This window comes from Orcinus orca, chromosome 1, assembly GCF_937001465.1.
Source record: "Orcinus orca chromosome 1, mOrcOrc1.1, whole genome shotgun sequence".
Taxonomy (NCBI): Eukaryota; Metazoa; Chordata; class Mammalia; order Artiodactyla; family Delphinidae; genus Orcinus; species Orcinus orca.
This window is the reverse complement of record NC_064559.1, coordinates 205,402,241-205,421,874: the sequence shown is the minus strand read 5'-3', so window position 1 is coordinate 205,421,874 and position 19,634 is coordinate 205,402,241. Positions and strand designations below refer to the sequence as shown.

The window sequence follows — 19,634 nt, the reverse complement described above, 5'->3', positions numbered from 1 at the left end:
TGCTGTAGCCAGCACTGAACCCGAGACGGTCCTGAGAGGCCAGGGAATCTCTTGGATAGAAAGAGCCCCTCCCCAAGCCTCAGTGTCTTCATCTGTCCAAGGGAACCAAACAGGTGCTTTACCTCGCAGGCTGGGTTGGGGAGGGTCCTTTAAGTCATTTGATTAAGCTATTGACTGGCTCATCCCCCATCACATCCTAGAAGGATCTGAAGCCACTACTGTAATCTGGGGCGGGGCGCGGCGGGGGTGGGGGGGTGGCGCGCTGGCCCCCAACCCCCATGCTCTCTACCCATCAAAGCCTGGAGGCCACCGTTTCCCTCCAGGGCTGAGCGGAGTGGGACTTTGAGCTCCAAGCTCCGCCCCACTTACCCTCCCTCCTGCCCAGTTCCCTGCACTTGGCTTTGGGGGCGCTCCTGGCTGCCTCCCGCTTTTCTCTGGCCACTGTTGAAATTCTTTAGTGTGTGAATGTGGAAGGCGTGGGGCTCTTATGGGCTCTTAGGACCTTTATTTGGTTGTTTTCTTTTATATATAAATACATATAAACTTGTTTTGAAGAAGGTCAAGGTGCAGCTTCCAGAGGCCCTGGAAGGATGCCCCTCCAACCGCAGACGGGGTGGGGACTTGGAGGGCGGGAGGGGAGGGCGCAGCGGCAGAAGAAGCTGCAGGAGGACCTGTTGTTTTTCCTGTTGCAAGTAAAAAGGAAACAAAGTGGGAAGTGGAGTATGCGGGCTGTCAGCAGGCGGGGCGCCCCTACCGCGCCCCGCCTCCCTCCCTCGAGGCTCACTCGCGCCCAGCGCCGTCGCTCCCAGCGGCCGCCGGCCCGAGCCGCCCCAGCCCCTGCCAGCCGCGCCGGGACCGGTAAGCGCTCGCCTCAGGCTGCGTCTGGGAGGTGGGGGAGACGACCGGGGCCGGGGACTTCGGGGGACCTCGGGGAGCCGCGGGACCGGCTTGCGGACTTCTCCCGGCGCGTACAGCCCGTGCGCCCCGGCTCTGTGCGCCCGCCCGCGTCCAGCGAGCCCGGGACCTGGGCCAAGGCTGTGCGCGGGGTCGGGGCCGCCCCCTGAGCGTCCGCCGAGAGGGGTGCGCACAGCTCCCCTGCGCCTGGACTGCTTGCCCCGCGGAGCGGGACGGGCTGCGCTCCCAGCGGCTTTGCGGCCTCGCGTGCACCCGCCGAGGCGCGGGGAGACGGACAGCGCTCAGCCGCGTGCGCCCTGTCCCGGGCGCTGGCGAGCGGCACCCTAGGGCGCCCCGGCCGCGCCGCGGGGTGCAGGCTACTCTCCTTAACGGCGGTGCCGACCCCTGCTCCCGTCGAGCGGTGGGGAGAGGGGTGCGCACACGTCCCCGGCGCCCTGGCCCGGCGCGCCCTCCCCAGCTCTGGTGAGCGGGGCCCTGGGCTGGAGAGCGGCCGGCGAGGACGTTGCCGGGCGCGTGGACGCGCGGCCGGTCCCTCTCCGGCCCACCCCGGCCGGGCTCCGGCCGCGGGCGCCGCTCACCGCGTGTTTACTGCAGCCGCGCGGCGGAGATCAGCCCCCGGATCTGCGGCTGGGCCCGGGTTACGGCGGCAAAACCGCCTTCAGCTTTGCATTTCCGGACTCTTTTTTTCTTTCTTCTTTTAAATACTCTTACCCGTAATTCAGCCTGAATGAGCCGCCTTCTTTTTTTTTTTTAAATCGAGTTTCCTGTTTTTATTTAGGCTTCGTCTTCTGCACCCCTTTCTTTGAGATCGAGGAGAGGGGAACAGGGAGAACTTTCTTGGGGACCAGGATGGGGGACACTGCTTTGCCGTCTGCGCCCTGCTCTGGTGGGGAGATGGAGGTCCAGGGGGCCAGGAGAGGACTGATAGGAGGCCCCGAAAAGCGCGCTCCCAGAGGGGAAGCGAGTGGGGATGGGATTTCCGGGGTCGGAGTGGAGTGGGGGGCGTCCTGGGGCGGCCCACGTACCGGGTTCTCGCACAGCACCCTTGGGATCCCCCCAGTTTGCAGATGGAGCGCTCTGGCGCCCTCGGATGATTGAGCAGCTTTCACTTCGTTCAGGTGTCCCCTGGAAGGAGGGACCTGCGGGGTCTCGAACCCCACCGTACCATCAAGTGGGGCTTCTTCCCCCGGGCTCCTGCAGAGCCCCAGTGGCCGCCACCCTCAGAAATTTCCTGCACGGTCACGCGTGTGTGCGGGGCTGTTGTGCCTTGGGGCCGGGAGCGGGTTCCTTCCCCAGGAATCTCGGAGGGAAAGGTTCACTGCTCCAAAGGGACTTTGAAACCGAGGACTGATCCCACTGAGCACTTCCCGAAGGGGTGCACACCCCTGGAGTGACTGACAGTGCCTTGGTGTTCTTGTCAAGTGAATGGTACCACAGGGGACTCTTCCCCTCCAAAGAATTGACTGTTTTTACAGGTGGCTTTTGGTTAACCATAGGAGCTGAATGATGTCTCCATTTTCACCGGAGGAAACGAAGGCTCAGAAAAGTTAAATAACTTCCCGACCCACACGTTTACAATTAGCTGATCCAGAATCCCGGTTCTTTCAGATGCCAAGCGTTTAATCATCTGATGGTGTAGCTGCTTGCAGATGAAGGAGAAGTTTGCTAGTAGTTCTCTTGTTGTGGGGACGGGGGACTCGGGGTGTCCTTTCGGAGCCACCTGGATACTCTCCTGTAAAACCCTTCTACCGTTACCCACCCGGTTTGATTGATGTGACAAGTGGGGACGAAGATTCTTCTGATTTAGCAGGCCGTCACCAAACACAAGGAGACAGGAACAGAGCTTTCTCTGCTCTCTCTAGAGCAGAAATTGCCAACCCTTTAGCCTTTCCATGCCCTGCTGTGGCTTGATTTCCTGACTGAGATTCCGTCCACCCTGGTTCATGAGGGCACTGCCTGGCACATGCTGAGGTTGGTTCTCTTTCGGTGCTTTCACCAAAGTAATGGAAGACACCCTGGAGTGTGGGGATTGGGTGGGAGGTGGGGTGTGCTCTCAAAACCTAGTTGTTAGTTGCCAGCTCTAAAGACAGCCAAGCTTACCTCCTTCTGAGCTCCACTCCCCTCACCTTCTCCACCCATGTTTGGAAGCGACGCTGGCCGCTCTGCGAATATAGCTGTTTCTGGAATTAGGGCAACCGCCCCAGAGGCCCTCCCGGCCATGCCGATGCCCCTTTCCAGCAGGATAAGCTGCATTTCTGCAGCCTTGGTCCGTGCCCGGGGAGGGTACGTAAAGCATACCTTTGCACGATGCTGCGGGCTCCATCCTTTCTCTTGCTTTTTTACGTTTAGCAAGTGTTTACCGCGATCCCCGGTGGGGGGTGAGGGGGGCGGGCCAAGGGGCTGTGCTAACAACAAGGCAGGCAGGCAGGGCGGGTACCAGCCCCAGGGGGACCTTACCCGGCACAGACAATCCACAAATAGAGACCAGCTTCAGACCCGGTTAGACTTCGTGCCTGGTCGAGGGAAATCGTGGTGGGGGGCGGGGGTGAATGGGGGGATGTGAGGGGTTGGTTCCTGCTTCACCTTGTTTTTCTTCAATTGCACAGTTAAAGGGAGAAGTGAATGTGCAACTTATGAAGCAATTCCCCTTTGGCTGGCTTATTTTTCAAAACCATTTTTGTTTACAGAGCAGTTTCCTCCCTCCAGCTGCTTCTGTGGGTCTGACCGTGGGGCTTGGGGCCCCATCAAATGTTTCCTTACCGTGGGACCTCAGAAGAGCTCTTTCAGTCACTCTCCAGGGGACCAACACGTTTCCCAGCCAAGCTGTGGGAGGGGCAGGTCCGGAGGGCCGTGCTCTGGGCGGGTCAGGGAGTGTCAGTGCCGGGCTGTCTGGGAGTGAGACGCGTGTGGTCATTAACCACCAGCCTAGGATGGCTGGAGCCTGACTGGTTTGAGAGGGAGGAAAACATTCTCGTCAACATTCTCGTCTTGGTGCCACTGCCAGTGTTTCGTAAATGACAAAGGTTGCAAAACTCCTCTCTCCTTACAGTGAATGCTAAAACTGAATTTTCTATTTGGTTGGTGGAAATCCCCTGCAATCATATCAGAAATGCTGCCAATTTCAAGATGGAAAAAAAAAAAAATTTGAAAGCCCAGGAACCTCCCTCCTCACTCTCTCCTTGCAGACAAACACTGACTTTCTTTGGGTCATTCCAAAATATGGCCCACTCTCCCCTCCCTTGGGGTCGGCCCGGTCCCTGGGGCCTGAGGTTGGCGTTGCACCAGCTTGGTGTGCAGGAGAACCCTCCGCTCCCGCCGCGGAAGTGGTGACCTCACCCATTCAGAGAAGGCTCTCTGAGCTTCTCCTAGAAATGGGTGCTTTCCAAGCCCACCTACTTTCTGAGCCGAGAGGGAGAGTGTTGGGAGTGATGGGTGTGGCTGTTTCTAACGTGGTATTTCAGTTCGCTTCTGTTTCTTTCTCTTTGGGGGAAATTGCGAGCCTCAGAATCCCCAGTTGTAACATTGAAATAGCAGTGTTACCGGCAGTCTTAAAGATTTCATATATTCATTTGTAAAGTGCCAGGTACACAGTGAAACACATAACGTCTGTAAAGGAGCTGGTGTGTAGAAGGTGATCTGTAAGTGATTTATTGTTTTCCCACTATCCCAACGTAGCCACTGCCAATTTGGGTATCTTTTCCTTTTTAAAAATGTGCATTTTTAATTGTGACTAGCAGGCACGTGCTTTTTTATCTTAATTTTTATGTTTCAATTGTGGTAAAATATATATCTAATTTACTATTTTGACGTACGTTCACCTTGTTATGAACCATCCCTACCATCCATCTCCAGAATTTTCTTGTCTTGCAAAATTGAAACCCTTTACCCCTTAAACCCTAGTTCCCTATACCCCTTTCCACCCAGCCCCTGGCAACCACCATTCAACTTCCTGTCTCTGAATTTGACTACTCTTGGTATTTAAGTGGAATTGCACAGTATTTGTCCTTTTGTGACTGACTCCTTTCACTTAGCATAATAGCCTCTAGATTCATCCACGTTGCAGCATGTGTCAGGATCCCCCTCTTTTTTGGGGCTGAATAATATTCCATTGTATGGATGGACCACATTTTGCTTATCCAGTCATCTATCAATGAACACTTGGGGGCTTCCCTGGTGGCGCAGTGGTTGAGAGTCCACCTGCAATGCGGGGGACGCGGGTTCGTGCCCTGGCCTGGAGGATCCCGCGTGCCGCGGAGCGGCCGGGCCCGTGAGCCATGGCCGCTGAGCCTGTGCTCTGCAATGGGAGGGGCCACGGCAGTGAGAGGCCCGTGTGACGCATTAAAAAAAAAAAAAAGAACACTTGGGTTGCTTCCACTTTGGGGTTATTGTGAATAATGCCACTTTGAACTTGGATATACAGATGCCTGTTTGGGTCCTTGCTTTGAATTCTTTTGCATATATAGCCAGAAGTGTAATTGTTGGCTTATATGGTAATCCTACACTTAATTTTTTGAGGGGCAAAGCATGTGCTTCTGTAACGTGCTTTTTCACTTAACATGGGCACATTAGCATTTTTCCACATTGCTTCATCACCTGGCCGCCCTTTTATTGGCAGTATAAGTGTCATAATGCAGGGACACCATCATTTTCTTGGTCATCCTCTATTGTGGGACATTTATGTTGCTTCCAGACACACACACACACACACACACCACTTTTGAAATACTGTAACGGATATTTTCAGGTATCTGAGTTTTCACAAATTATCACATTAAAGGCATTGACCTTTTTTTTTTTTTGCGGTACGCGGGCCTCTCACAGTTGTGGCCTCTCCTGTTGCGGAGCACAGGCTCCGGACGCAGAGGCTCAGCGGCCATGGCTCACGGGCCCAGCCGCTCCACGGCATGTGGGATCTTCCCGGACCGGGGCACGAACCCGCGTCCCCTGCTTCGGCAGGCGAACTCTCAACCACTGCGCCACCAGGGAAGCCCTGGCATTGACCATTTTTATGGCTCCTGAAGCTAAATGTTTTTCCAAGAAAGATGGGACCAGTTTATCCCAGTAATATATAATAGTTTCATGACACTCTTGCTGGCATTTAAAATAATACTGGAAAAAAATGTTTTACTAATAGGCCTAAAAGGTAGTCATCTTAAATGTGCTTTGTTTTCTTTCTGTTTTTTTTTTTTTTTTGGTTTGTTTGTTTGTTTTTGCAATGAGACTGAATAGCTTTCGTTTTGGTTGCTAGTTGCATGTACAGCACGCGGTTTGCTGCAGTGTAATACAGTAGTTAAACCCTTGAACTCTGGAATTGGATGGAACTCTGGAATTTAAACTGTGGTTTCTCCACAACCCTGCTGTGTGACCTTGAGTAGATTACTTACCTTCTCTGATCCTCGGTTTCCTCTTCTATAAAGTGAAGCTCAAGGGACCTATTCTTAGGGTTGTGTTAAGGATTAAGTGAGATAAACTAGATAATGAACATCACCTAGCACATAGCTGATACTCAGTAAACACTAGCTGTCTTCATTATTATCATTATTTTAATTTAACAAGTCCCCATTCACTCTCACGATTCACCTTGTTTCTGCAAGGAGAGACGGTTTACACTTAAGGCAAAGGGATCCATTCTTCTGCTGTAAAGGTAGCCGATCCCAGGAGGAAGCTGACAGCCCCTCTCTGTCGAAACGGATCCTTTCGCCGGCTGTCTGGCTGGCTGCATTTGGGTGTGAGCCTCCCTGGGGCAAATACATGAACCGATGGCAGGTGATGCTTAACCTCGCTGAAAGGCGGGGCTGTGAGGGGCTGCAGGACTGCCCAGCCATCTATGCTCTACGGCCCTGTTGCCTCCATGTCGTGGAAGTGGGGGTGGAGACTTACAAATGGTGGAGCCCAGAATTCATCTTGGTGAGCGTTCTGCGTCCGCATCCTGATGCTCCTTCTTGCAGTTTGGGAAACTGAGGCAGGTGTTTCAGGTGTGGGACTCTGGGGGCTTTGGCACCAGCTTGGGTTGCTGCCCATGAAGCAGGCTTTTGCAGCCCCTCGGAGTAAAGAGGCCTCCGTGCTCCTCTCAAGTGGGCATCAGGTAGCCTCAGGTGAGGGGGGATGTAAGTCCAGCACACAGATTATTTATCCACGCTTAATGCATGCATTTTCCTCTTTGCTGCTGATCTGTGTCTGAGGAGGAAGTTAATAAAACCAGGGTCTTGGTCTCAAATAAACAGCTTCATGAGAAATTTCTTCTAAGGGGAAAAAACACACCAAAAAACCCTAACTTTCCCCTTTATCTGCCCCTCTCAAAAAACTCAATTAAAAAACATTTCTCATGTTCAGAGCCAATGAAAAGGTGAGCAAAGCCACACCTCCTGTTTCTGATGGCCCTTGGGTCCAAAAGCTGGCTCACCGGGTCATGAATCTTTTTTCCCTATTGTGTGGTGTGACGAATATTTGGATACTACAGGTCATCTACTGTCATTGGGAAACCAGTGATGAAGCGTGGTCTGTTTTTAAATTAAGTGCAGCAGCACATCTAATATGCGGCAGCTTCGTAAGATGTGTGTGGCTTTATATTTCCAGCGGGAGGCACAGTGTTTTGAGAATGGGTAGAAAGGAAGCCTTATGTTCGCGTCTAAAGCAAGAACTTTGGGGCTTCCCTGGCGGTCCGGTGCTTAAGACTCGGTGCGTCCACTGCAGAGGGCACGGGTTCGATCCCTGGTCAGGGAACTAAGGTCCCATGTGCCACTCAGCCAATTAAAAAAAAAAAAAAAAAGTCGAGCTTTAAAAGTGGACAGAAGTTCGGATCTTGGCTTTGACCCCTAACACACAGTGACCCGGACGAGTTGCTTAACCTCTCTGAGCCTCCAGGTTTTCTCCTGAAAATTGGGATAACAATAGCTCTTTTACGGGATTGTCGTGAGGATTAGAAATAAGGAAAAACCTGTCGTTGGTAATGGGCATCCAAGGGTTGCTGTTTTTGCCAGTGGGTGAATGAGTCTTTGCCGCCCACGCTGTAGGAGTGAATGGATTTTAAATGACAGGTATCTTTGTCGTAAGTCATTGAGGTTTGCTTGCATGCTAAGGTTTATTCAACCGCTATCTTATTTGACCCTCCCATGAATGATCTTTTTGGAATGCACGGGGTGTGTATTAACAAATACCTACCGCCATGTTCCAGATAAAGGTTGGGATCGCTTTGTCCTTCGTTATCAGCCTGCTCTTCTCAGATGTGCCCAAACCAGAAGGTTTAGTTTTTCCAGCTTTTTCTAACCCTTCGAGGTCTGAAGGAGCTTGGAGGACAGGGCTGAGGAGGGTGGAGGTGAGGTCTTCTGGTGAGGTCTGCCATCAAGTGGCCTTGGCCATGGCAGTGGGCTCTGGCTTGGCCCTGTCACCTGCAAGCTGCAGCGGCGGGACGGGGATGCCCAAGTGGGCAAGCTGCTCTGGAGGCAGCTGTCCCAGAAGCCCTTGTGCTGCAGGTTTGTGGGAAGATGGCTGGGCAGCTGGCAGTGACCTTGACCCTCACGGACTGTGCTTCTCCAACTTTCCCACCCGCTCTTCCTGCCAGAGGAGATGGGATTCCGACCCTAGCCTGCAGCAACCCACCCCAACCGTGACCTTGCTTTGAAGCTTCAAGTTTTATTTTTAACACTAACATTAATTTTACATTCTATTCCACGATAATCCGTGTTTGTTTTGCTATGAGGACTATTCCTCCCTTACTTGAGTCAGATGCATGCTCTGGGAAGATGTTTATGTTTTTCCTGTGGCTTCCGCTACTCCCAGCCCAGTGCCTTCAACTATAGTTTGAAAAACATAGATTAAGGCAAAATAGCGATTAGATTAGACGCAAGTGTGACAAGAAATGTCTGGCTTCATAAGAGCCCTTTTATCCTACGTGATTCATTGGTTGAGTAACTGCAACTTTGGTTTACGTAGCTAATTAACATGCTACACCTCGAATCTAAGCATTTTATTTTAACTTAAAACATCGATGTACGTTGATGTACTGATGTCAGGCCAAGAGCTTTTGTTTGATCGGTTCATCATTCTTATATGAGGCGTATCGACCTTGTCCATTTTTCTTCTTCTCCCCTATCTCTCTCTCTTTTTTAAATATTTATTTATTTATTTGTCTGCACCGGGTCTTAGTTGCGGCACACGGGATCTAGTTCCCTGACCAGGGATCGAACCTGGGCCCCCTGTATTGGGAGTGTGGAGTCTTAACCACGGGACCACCAGGGAAGTCCCTCCCTGCTATCTTTTACAGTTGCTTTGCTCAGTCTCATTCAACGGAAGCTTTTGTTTTAGTGGCTTGTCTTTATTATTTCTAAAGCAGTCAGCTCCGTCTTCACGGAAACAGCTCTTTTTTCACACCCGATTTCTTCCACTTATCCACTTACCATGTTGTGTCATGACCAAGGTGACCAGCTGGCGTGGGTGTATCTGGGCACAATCACAGCCAGCTCTTGCAGAGACCAGGACCTGGCAGCCTGGCACCCCGGGTGGTCAGCATGAGTGGTCAGGATGTCTTCAAGAGCAAATGCAGAGCACAGTTCCCCCGATTCTGCGAGGGAGAGGTCAGGTAAGACGTCGGAATCACAGAGCCTGGGCGAGAGGCGGGGTCTGACTTAGAGCTCCCATCTCAACGACGCCAGCCCCTCACTCTGAGATGAGCACAGCAAGCTCTAGAAGGGAGGCCTTTCACACCAGTTTCTTTTCCTGCAGATCCCGTCAGCAGCATTTGTGCTAATGAACCTTGCTATTGGCCAGCTCTGAATTGCCACCTTCATTGCTCTAACTTGCTGTCTTTTGTCTAGTAATAATAACAACGCAGACACTTCTGTAGCCCCCCACTCTGCTAGGCAGGGTTCTGGGCACTTTGAAAATACGAATTTATTCTTTTAGGCACTATTGCGATCTCTGTTTTACAGAAGGGGGAACTGAGGCACAGAAAGGTTTAGTAACTTCCGTAGGTATGACCCAGGAAGTGCTTAGGTATTACCTAGGCACTTCCTGGGTTGCCTGAGGAAGTGGCAGGGCCTGTTCCTAACCCCTGTCCTGTACTGTCTCCATATGTGGCCACCTATTTCCCAGGAGGAAGCATTTATTTGGGGCAGGGGAATCTGGATCCCAGGCGGGAGGAGGGCTGAGGCCTCCGGGAGTCCATTGGCTGTGCAGAGGAGCTGGGGTCCAGGCAGCCTTTCTCTTCTTGCTGGTCCTTTGTCTCTGGTGGAGCGTCTTCCTGGGATCTGTTCCTCTACAGAGAAGTACCAGGAGGATGCAGCTTCCGGTACCCAGCGTGGCCCCAGCCTGCCCAGATGGTGCCCATTCTCCCCCTCTGTCCAGAGGAAGCAGGGCCTGGCCTCTGAAATCTCAACTGCTTCCTTTCCCAACTCTTGAACCTTCTGTGGGAAGTCCACCTAAGGGTCCTCAAGCTAATGGGTGACACAGTCAGGGCATTGGGACTCAGGTGTCTTCTTGACCAGTGGCCCCAGTCTGGTTCCTTTGCACTGACCCAGGAGAGGCAGTGTGGTACACTGGTAAGAGCAGGGCTCTGGAGTCAACCTGGTTCAGCTCTGCCTATCCCATCACTAGCTGTGCAGCGTAACCTCCTTGAGCCTCACCCTCATCCTTTGTGACACAGAGGGCCTGCCTTCAGGGCCACTTGTGATCATTAAATTCGAAAATGGACATAAGGCACCTAAAATGTGCCTCATCGTGGTAGGTGCTCAGTGATGGGAGCTGCTTGCTGTAGCCCCAAAGATGGGCCTGATAACTGATGAAGAGGCTGTTGTTCTGAACTTATCCCAGAGGCTCCCAGGGCAGGAGCAGCCTGGAGACCTGGGAGTGGAAGGAAGAGGCTCGGGGGCACCTGCCATGGAGAGATGGACCAGGTGATGGCTGATGGAATGAGATGTTCAGAGTTCTCTGTCATCCCCAAGGCCTACAGGTTGTCTGCAGATCTAGGGTTTCATGACAACAGGAGAGAAGGACATGTAAGCCCATGGCTGCGTGGAGAAGGAGGCTGGGGGCTGAGCCTGGGGAGGGGGCACCCAGGAGAATGGAGTAAACTGCCGAGTAGCTGGGACCCTTATGAGGGACACCCATCTCCATTGCCACCCTGAGTGTGCGCGTGTGTGTGTGTGTGTGTGTGTGTGTGTGTGTGTGTGTGTGTGACTTATTTGGGATCAGGAGAGAAGAGAGGAAGTCGAGTTTGTAGCTTTAAAGGATATTAATTTCTTGGGGGCCTTGAGATTGGGGTGGTCTACATCTTCCGGGTATCATAGGCTGTGATTTTCCTAGAATATGCATGCGCATGTTTTTAATATATGTGCTATATGTTTTATAAGTGTGTGTGTGTGTATACTATATAGATTTAATTGTACAGAATCAATACAAGCTACTTATGAAAAGTTTGTTAAAAATACAGATTTGCCAAAGGAAGAAAAAAAAAATCTATCACCCACCTGCCTTAGAAATCCACCACTCAATGGTTTCTAACCTTTTTCAGATTTTAAATCCTTTTGAAAATCTGCTGGGACTTCCCTGGTGGTCCAGTGGCGAAGGCTCCGTGCTCCCAATGCAGGGGGCCCGGGTCCGATCCCTGGTCAGGGAACTAGATCTCTCAGGCTGCAACTAAAGAGTTCACATGCCGCAACTAAAGATCCCGCATGCCGCAAATTAAAAGAAGAAAAAAGAAAGGAAAATCCACTGAAAAATCTCAGCCCTTCTCCCCAGAAAATGTTCCTAGGAGAACATTTGTGTGTATACTTTCATTAGGTTCCCCGGGCCCCCAGGCTCACCCTAGACTCTGGGAGGGTGCAGTGAAGAGCTGTTTGGGTCCGACCGCTGGCTCCTTCACATTGTGAGACTCTGACTCCGAAACCAACCTCAGAGGCCAGAGAGAGATGGAAGATTCTGACCACCCCAAGGCCTCTGTGAGACACACTTGTTCCAAGTCTGCTTTGAAGCGGTTTCTGCTTCCAGTCTTGACCACCCTCTTAGATACGACGTACAAGTGTGCTCTGTGTCGTTTAAGTCCTTTTCTTTGCCCTAAATTCACTGCTCCTTTTGGGGGATTTCAGCCAGGACCGGCTTTCCTGCATCATTGGGTGACTCCCCTGTAGGATCGGTTCATTTGCGGAGCCCGCCTGTCCTTTGGGAGAGTTGCATCCTGTGGGTTTGTGGGCCTCCCCCCGCCCGCTTCTGCGTGAAGGGCCTTGGCTTGGGTAGGTCGACAAGCCAGCCCAGGAGAGCTGGGTGTCGACCATGGGTGGGTGGAATGGTCTCTGAGGGATGGGAAGTCAGGGACATGTCCAGGCCTTGCATGTTGGGCTCCAGGCGGCTTGAGACCCTGTATGATGAACACACAGACCCCCTTTCACTGAGTGGGTGGGCTGGCGTAGACCACCCCACCCCATGGTGCCTGAGGCATTGGTTAGCCTCCCTGAGACCTTAGCATGTTCTCTGCTCCAGGCATGGGGGGGCCCCTCCACTTCTGAGAATCCCAAGGCTTTTCCCAGTCCTGTGGGGAACCAGCCTCCTCTGGTGCCACTTCCCATTTTGGACAGTGACCTCGCCTGGTTTCCTCTCCCCCTTTTCTTCTTTTTTTCAAATTATTTATTATTTATGTATTTATTTATTTATTTTTGGCTGTGTTGGGTCTTCGTTGCTGCGCGTGGGCTTTCTCTGGTTGCTGTGAGCGGGGACTACTCTTCCTTGCGGTGCGCGGGCTTCTCATCACGGTGGCTTCTCTTGTGGAGCACGGGCTCTAGGCGCGGGGGCTTCAGTAGTGGTAGCGCGCAGGCTCCAGTAGTTGTGGCTCGTGGGCTCTGGAGCGCAGGCTCAGTAGTTGTGGCACATGGGCTTAGTTGCTCCGTGGCATGTGGGATCTTCCCGGACCAGGGCTCGAACCCGGGTCCCCTGCGTTGGCAGGCGGATTCTTAACCACTGCGCCACCAAGGAGGCCCTCCTCTCCCCCTTTTCTAACACAACAAGCTTTATTGAGATATAATTCACATGCCATAAAATTCATTCAAGGTACACAATTCAGTGGTTTCTTAATATACTTACAGAATTGTGCAACCATCCCCATAATCTATTCTAGAACATGTTCATCACTCAAAAACGAAACCTTGTACTCACTAGCAGCCACTCTCCAGTTCTTCCCAACCCCCGCTGCCCTAGACAACCACTGGTCTACTTTCTGTTTCTATGGACTTGCCTGTTCTGGACATTTCATACACGTCGAATCACACAGGACCTGGTCTTCTGTGGTCGGCTTCTTTCACTCGGTCTGTTGCTGATTCTTTAGGAACGTGCCTGACTCATAATTACAGTGGAGGAGTTGTTTGCACTGACTGTTTATTCAGTCACAGGTATCGGATGGAGCCTCTGCTATACTAAGCCTGGAGCAGGTGCTGGGCCACACAGCAAGGAACACGGCAGCCTTTAGTGTATTAGTTATCTCCTGCTGTGTTACAAGTTATCCCAGAACTTAGCTTAAACAACAAACACTTACCATCTCCGTTTCTTTGGGTCAGAATCTGGGAGCAGCTGGGGCTGCAGGTGTATGTGGCTGGAGGTACCTGCCAAGGTTTGGATGTGTTAGTTCCTTGCCATGTAGGCTGGCTTCTTCATAGAGCAGCTTGAGTGTCCTTACAACATGGCTGCTGGCTTAGCCCAGAGTTAAAGATGAGAGAAAGAGAAAAGAGAAAAAAAAAATAGATGAGAGAAAGAGACAAAGATTGCCCAAGACCGAAGCCCTACGGTCTTTTATAACCTAATCTAAAAGGTGACCTGGCATCACTCTGCCATATTCTTTTGGTCACAACCCTGCTATAATGTGGGTGGGGGAGCTGCACAAAGGTGTGACTACCAAGAAGGGCAAGTACCTAGGTATAGTTTCATATAGAGAATGGTCCTTATGAGATCCAGGACGCAGCGGGCTCGTTCATGAAGGGCTTACAGTGCTGCCTCTGAATGAGCTTTGGGTCAGCTCTGAGTTCTCTGGGCTCCATGCTCTATTGAGGCCTCTTCCCTCTCCCCCTACTCTGTATTTGTAATTAGGGAGCTTGACATGTAATTATATATAGCCTTGAACTTGATTGTACCAGATTTACCCACCTCTGTTAGAATAATTTTTACAGATTCTTTTTCCAGGTATTTGTGAATTCTGTTTGCATTTCTATTGAATGGGTGAGCCAGTTTTTGCATTTCCTTTCATTCCCATTGTCAAGAAGGGTATTATTGACTAGAACAGGCCCAGGACTCATCCCGGTGGTTTTGACCACTTCCCACCAGGGCACTGGGTCACATCATCTAACAGAGTCTCCGGAGACCCTTCCTTTTCCAAGTGGTCCATAAGATTGTCTTGAGGGGCAGGACTGGGTCATGATAAAATGGGCATATATCATGCATAAAAAAATCGACCCTAGGGCTTCCCTGGTGGCGCAGTGGTTGAGAGTCCGCCTGCCAATGCAGGGGACACGGGTTCGTGCCCCGGTCCGGGAGGATCCCGCATGCCGCGGAGCGGCTGGGCCTGTGAGCCATGGCCGCTGAGTCTGTGCGTCCAGAGCCTGTGCTCCGCAACGGGAGAGGCTGCAACGGTGAGAGGCCCGCGTACCGCAAAAAAAAAAAAAAAAAAAAAAAAATCGACCTTGTGCCCTACAGGAGGTGGATGATTCATCGTTAGAAGCAGTTTTAGTTGTTGGTAGATGTGGGTTCTGATCCCTGCTCTGCCACTTATTGTGTAACTTTGGGTAAGTCTTGGGCCTCAGTTTCCTTAAGGAGATGATGATAATACCTACTTTGTGGGGTTCTTTTGATGGTTTGATGAGATAAAGTCCCAGGTATGTACTGCTGCACAAACTACACCAAACTTAGAGATATAAAGTAACAAGTGTTTTTATTATGGGCATGGATTCCATGGGCCAGGCACTCAGACAGGGCTGGACAGGACAGCTTGGCTGTGTTCTGTGGTGTCTGGGGTCAGCAGGGAAGACTCTCGAAGGGCTGCGGATTACTTGAACATGGGGTTGGGGGGTGCTGGAATCACCTGGAAGTTTCTTCACTTGTCTAGTTGCCTGGGCAGGGATGACTCAAAGGCTGGGCCCAGATGGGACTGCCAGCCTGAGTGCCTACACTGGCTTCTCTTTCTGGCTTTGGGCTTCCTCACAGCATGGCGGCTCTGGGTCACACTTTCTTGATGCCAGAACTCTAACAACAAGCATTGGTGCTTGGTTCCAGACCAAAGTGGAAGCTGTATGACCTTTTATGACCTAAACTCTCAAGTCACTTAGCACCACTCCTGCTATACTCTCTTAGTCAAGGAAGTCAAAAGCCCACCCAGATTTCAGGGGAGGAGACATAGATGCCTTTTCTATGAGAATTGGCCACCATGTTTTAAAGCCTTCATGATAAATGTAAAAACATTTAGCATGATGACTGCCATGTTGTATGGGCCAGAACATGTTAGATGCCGTTCCCTCTGCTGCTGCCCACTTTTTTTTTCCACACCTTTATCGGAGTATAAATGCTTTACAATGTTGTGTTAGTTTCTGCTGTACAACAAAGTGAATCAGCTGTATGTATTCATATATCCCCATATCCCCTCCGTCTTGAGCCTCCCTCCCACCCTCCCTATCCCATCCCTCTAGGTCATCACAAAGCATCGAGTTGATCTTGTGCTACGCAGCAGCTTCCCACTAGCCATCCATTTTACATTTGGTAGTGTATATATGTCCACGCTACTCTCTCACTTCATCCCAGCTTCCCCTTCCCCGCCCCGCCCCGTGTCCTCGAGTCCATTCTCTACGTCTGCGTCTTTATTCCTGCCCTGCCACTAGGTGCTGTCCACTTTGGTATCTCCCAGGTACTGACTGCTGTGATTGTGTGACTTACATAAGCCCCCTGCCCCCCGTCTTAACTAAATGATCTTTAAGCTGCAGCTTAGTAAATATGTTTAGTCTAATATTGCCAGATTCATTCTTTTTACCTTCTTCACGTTTGGACCCAACTTTTAAAAATTTCCTAGCCCTTAGTTGAATTTCCTTACCCTCAACAGCTTCTCAAACACATCTAGAGGTTTTCCCAAGGAGATTCTAGAAGGTCAGTTTCCCGAGTCCCCCAGGGTATCTTTCACGAGCTTTGATGTGTGATTCACACGGTCCCCTGATGTTCCAGGCACCCTTTTTATCCCCTTACTCTAATTTTCTCAGAATAAAAATTCACAATTGACCTTTTCCAGAAACAGAGGAATAGCTTTTCTTCTCTAAAATGTATAAAAAAGTCTAAGACATCATGTCCTCCCACAAGGATCACATGCTAGAATTGGAAACCTAAGACTCACAGGAAGCCGTGGTGGAATGCAGGATATAACCAGGTGCCCCACCGTGAGGCCCGGCTGGTAGCCCCCTACCTGTGCTGTCCCATGGCTCCTTACCTCTACTGGCCAAGTCGGTGATGTCTGGTGGCTCTTCTTTTACAGGGGAGGATATGGCTCTGGAGAGATTAGGACACTCATCCAAAGGCAGATCTAACTCCAGGGCTGGCGCTCCTACCTTTCTTGGGGAGATTCCCTGCAAACACGCACGCTTTTGGGTTGACAGGTTGCATCGCAGACATGAGCATCACTTTTGAAATCTGTGCCTCCCCTCCCCCACCCCCAGATCACAAACTCTGGAAGCCTCAGTTCCGACAGCCTTTTTTGGTCTAAGCTTGGGGAATTAGCAAAAGAAAAGAGGAAGCCCCAGATTCTAATTAACTTTGCTTTTTAACTACAGATGAGCCACTTTTTGAGTTACCTGGGGGTGAGAGTCTCAAAGATTAATGAAAATATGTAAAGATGACAGGCAAGCAGGAGCCAGACACTCCTGTAATTAGGTTTCCTCATCCTTGTGCCTTGAGAGTAAAAAGATCAAGGGAACAGAAGGACAGGGGAATTATGTGAATAACTGTGGTAACTGTCTTCCGCCTTTGAGGAGGATTATTCTTCAGAGTCTTCTGTTTTTCCCAATAGAACTTAAAACAAACATTTAACTGTTTGTTTTTTTGGTTGTTGTTAGTTTCATCTTTTTTTTTTCAACTGTAGCCTTTTTAGTCTTGTCCCTGCTCAGCTTAATCTTATCTGACCACACCTAAAAATGCTATAGAAAAAGAAAAATGATTTTCCTTCTACCCTTCTAAGTTCTTGGCGGAGGCCTCCCCACACCTGCCCTGTAGTAAAAAGATAGATTAACAGGAGAATAACAAATTTAAACACATACATATGTATGGAAGCCCCCCAAAGATGTGAGCCTCAAAGAAGTCACCAGAGCAGAAAGCTTTTGTCTCTTTTAGACAAACAATTAATTTGTGAAGAATTGACAAGACAAGGGGTTTGGGCTAGGGGTAGTAAGATGGTGAAGACGTTAATGAGGTTTGGGACTTCCCTGGTAGCGCAGTGGTTAAGAATCCGCCTGCCAATGCAGGGGATATGGGTTCAAGCCCTGGTGCAGAAAGATGCCACGTGCCACGGAGCAACTGAGCAATTGAGCCCGTGAGCCACAACTACTGAAGCCCACATGCCTAGAACCCATGCTCCACAACAAGAGAAGCCACCACAATGAGAAGCCCGCGCACTGCAAGGAAGAGTAGCCCCTGCTCTCCGCAACTAGAGAAAGCCCTGAGAGCAGCAATGAAGACCCAACGCAGCCAAAAATTAATTAATTAATTTTTTTTTTTTTTTAAAGTTAACCGGGTTTGTTTGCACAGCCTCCTTGGCCCTAAACTCCCTGTCTCTGGTGGTTAGGGATGCCTTCTACCTCCTGGAACAGGGAAGATCCCTTTCACATGGGAGATTCACTTCCTGCTTTTAGGGGATAAAGAAGGTTCAGAGTGTCCTTTGTGCACTGGCTGTTTATCAACTCCTTTTAATTCAAAATAATCAATATGCCAAAGTGGCGTATTTAGGGTTTTCACATTCTGACCCCCTGCAATGCTGAGTGCCAGGTTTGAATTCGAAGAGCCAAGCAGAATTCCAGGAAGGTTGGAGGCTGGGATATCGGTGGGCAGCAGAGGGAAGCTGACATTTCATCACAGCGAGCTCACGTGGAAATGTCAGGATGGGGAGAAGGAGTGCCTCATGGAGCAGATCAACTCCCCTCTTACAGGTCTGTTCAATGTACCAAGGGTTCTCATGGGTGCGAGCAGAGGCTCTTCGGATTTCTTGCCTCAAGCTCGGGAGCTGCTTCTGGCAGGCGCTAGTAGAGGACTGGGAATCTAATTGCCCTATTCTTTCTAACAATGGTGAAACTAATTTATTTATCCACTAAACTAATTTCTTTATACCCTCACTATTATTTCAAAAAGGACTTAAGATCCCTTAGCTTGGAAGGAGGAGATCAGGAGACTTGGATTTTTCTTCCCTCTCTGCCAGGTTGCTGCATCTCTTTGTGTCTGTTTCCCATCTGTGAGAGCAAACACTTCTGAGTGGTTAGTATACACACCGGGCACTGTTATAGAGACTTTCCATGTGTCTGTATTAATTCACTTAATTCTCTCCCAAACAACTGATTACATTATGTATCTTTTGGGAATTTGTCAGTGCAGTTCCAGTACATCTGTGAATACACACAGGATGACTTCTGTGGCTTTTGCCATTTCAAAGAATCTTGGGTTTTTCTCTTGGCTCCAGAGGAGAATAATACCCCAATTTGAACAGTGCTAATGGGGACCTTGTCTTTGAGCTTGACTTTCAACCAGACCCAGGCTGGAGAGAAAGGAAGTCTGCAGGATGGGGGGCCTGGGGCCGCCTATGGAGATGGGAACAGCCAAAGCCTGTCTGCCCCTTGGAAAATCTCTTTGGTGGCTTGGCCCTGTGGGGTCGTTATCCCTTCCTGGTTGGGGGTTGTTAGGGATACAACCCCTCCCCAGTCAGGATGGCAGTCAGAGAACCCCTCCTAGCCTCTGTCTGCCCATCCAAGGTCCAGCTGTGACCCTGAGGCTTATTTTTCATCCCGGGAAATCCCCTTCCTGTGGGTCAAGGGCGGTCCTGCCTCCCCCCACCCCCACGAGGTACCCCTCCCTACCCGGGCTGAGTCCGGGTTCGAGCCGCCAGCGTCCCCGGGAGTGAAGGTGGAGGTGGAGGAAGCCAGCCGGTGGAGCGCTGGGTTGGGTGCGGGGCGGTTCCCACCCAGTGGCCAGGCTCCGCCTTCTCCAGAGATGGTCGGCAAAGTGCAAAGCCCGCTGCGCTGTGCGGGTAGAGAGTGAGGTTGAGTGTGAATGCGCACGAGTGCGTGTGTGTCTGTGGTCTCGGCGTCTGTGTCATTGTGTGTTTACATAGAGTAATTGTGTGTGTATCTTCGGTCTCTGTGTCTGAGTACTTGTGCGGGAGTGTGTGACTTCGTGCGTCATTGTGTCAATTTACCCGAGTGCGTGTGTGTGTGTGAACGTGCATGCTAGTGTGTGTTTTTGTGTGTGTGTGACATCCGGGGATGGGATACGGAGGGGGATCCTCCCATCCTGAACCCCCTCTCTCTTCTCCTCGAGGTGGCCGGGGCGCCCGGAACCCCGGCCCTGACAGGGGTGCTGGGGTTGGCGACGCAGAGCTCACCGAGGGTCCCGCGACCTCCCACGGCCGGGCCGCCTGGTCTGCGCATCCCAGGCTTTTTCAACATTCCCGGGAGCTCCTGGCTGAGTTTTTCTCCTGCCCTCTTCGCAGGCTCTAGGCGACGCTGGGGCGG

The 19,634-nt window shown here is 51.0% G+C and overlaps 1 protein-coding gene across 5 annotated transcripts in view; it reads left to right on the top strand.

Annotated features, from left to right (window-relative positions):
* Positions 1-718: 718 nt before the first annotated feature.
* Positions 719-19,634, top strand: part of PIK3CD (phosphatidylinositol-4,5-bisphosphate 3-kinase catalytic subunit delta) — a 50,813-nt gene continuing 31,897 nt past the window's right edge. For 3 of the 5 annotated variants that reach the window (XM_033432874.2, XM_004272367.4, XM_012534011.3), the window contains exon 1: positions 719-858. The gene's annotated coding sequence lies outside the window, so the exon portion shown is untranslated. The remainder of the gene's footprint in view (positions 859-19,634) is intronic. The other 2 variants (XM_033432873.2, XM_049712586.1) reach the window with 2 other exon arrangements.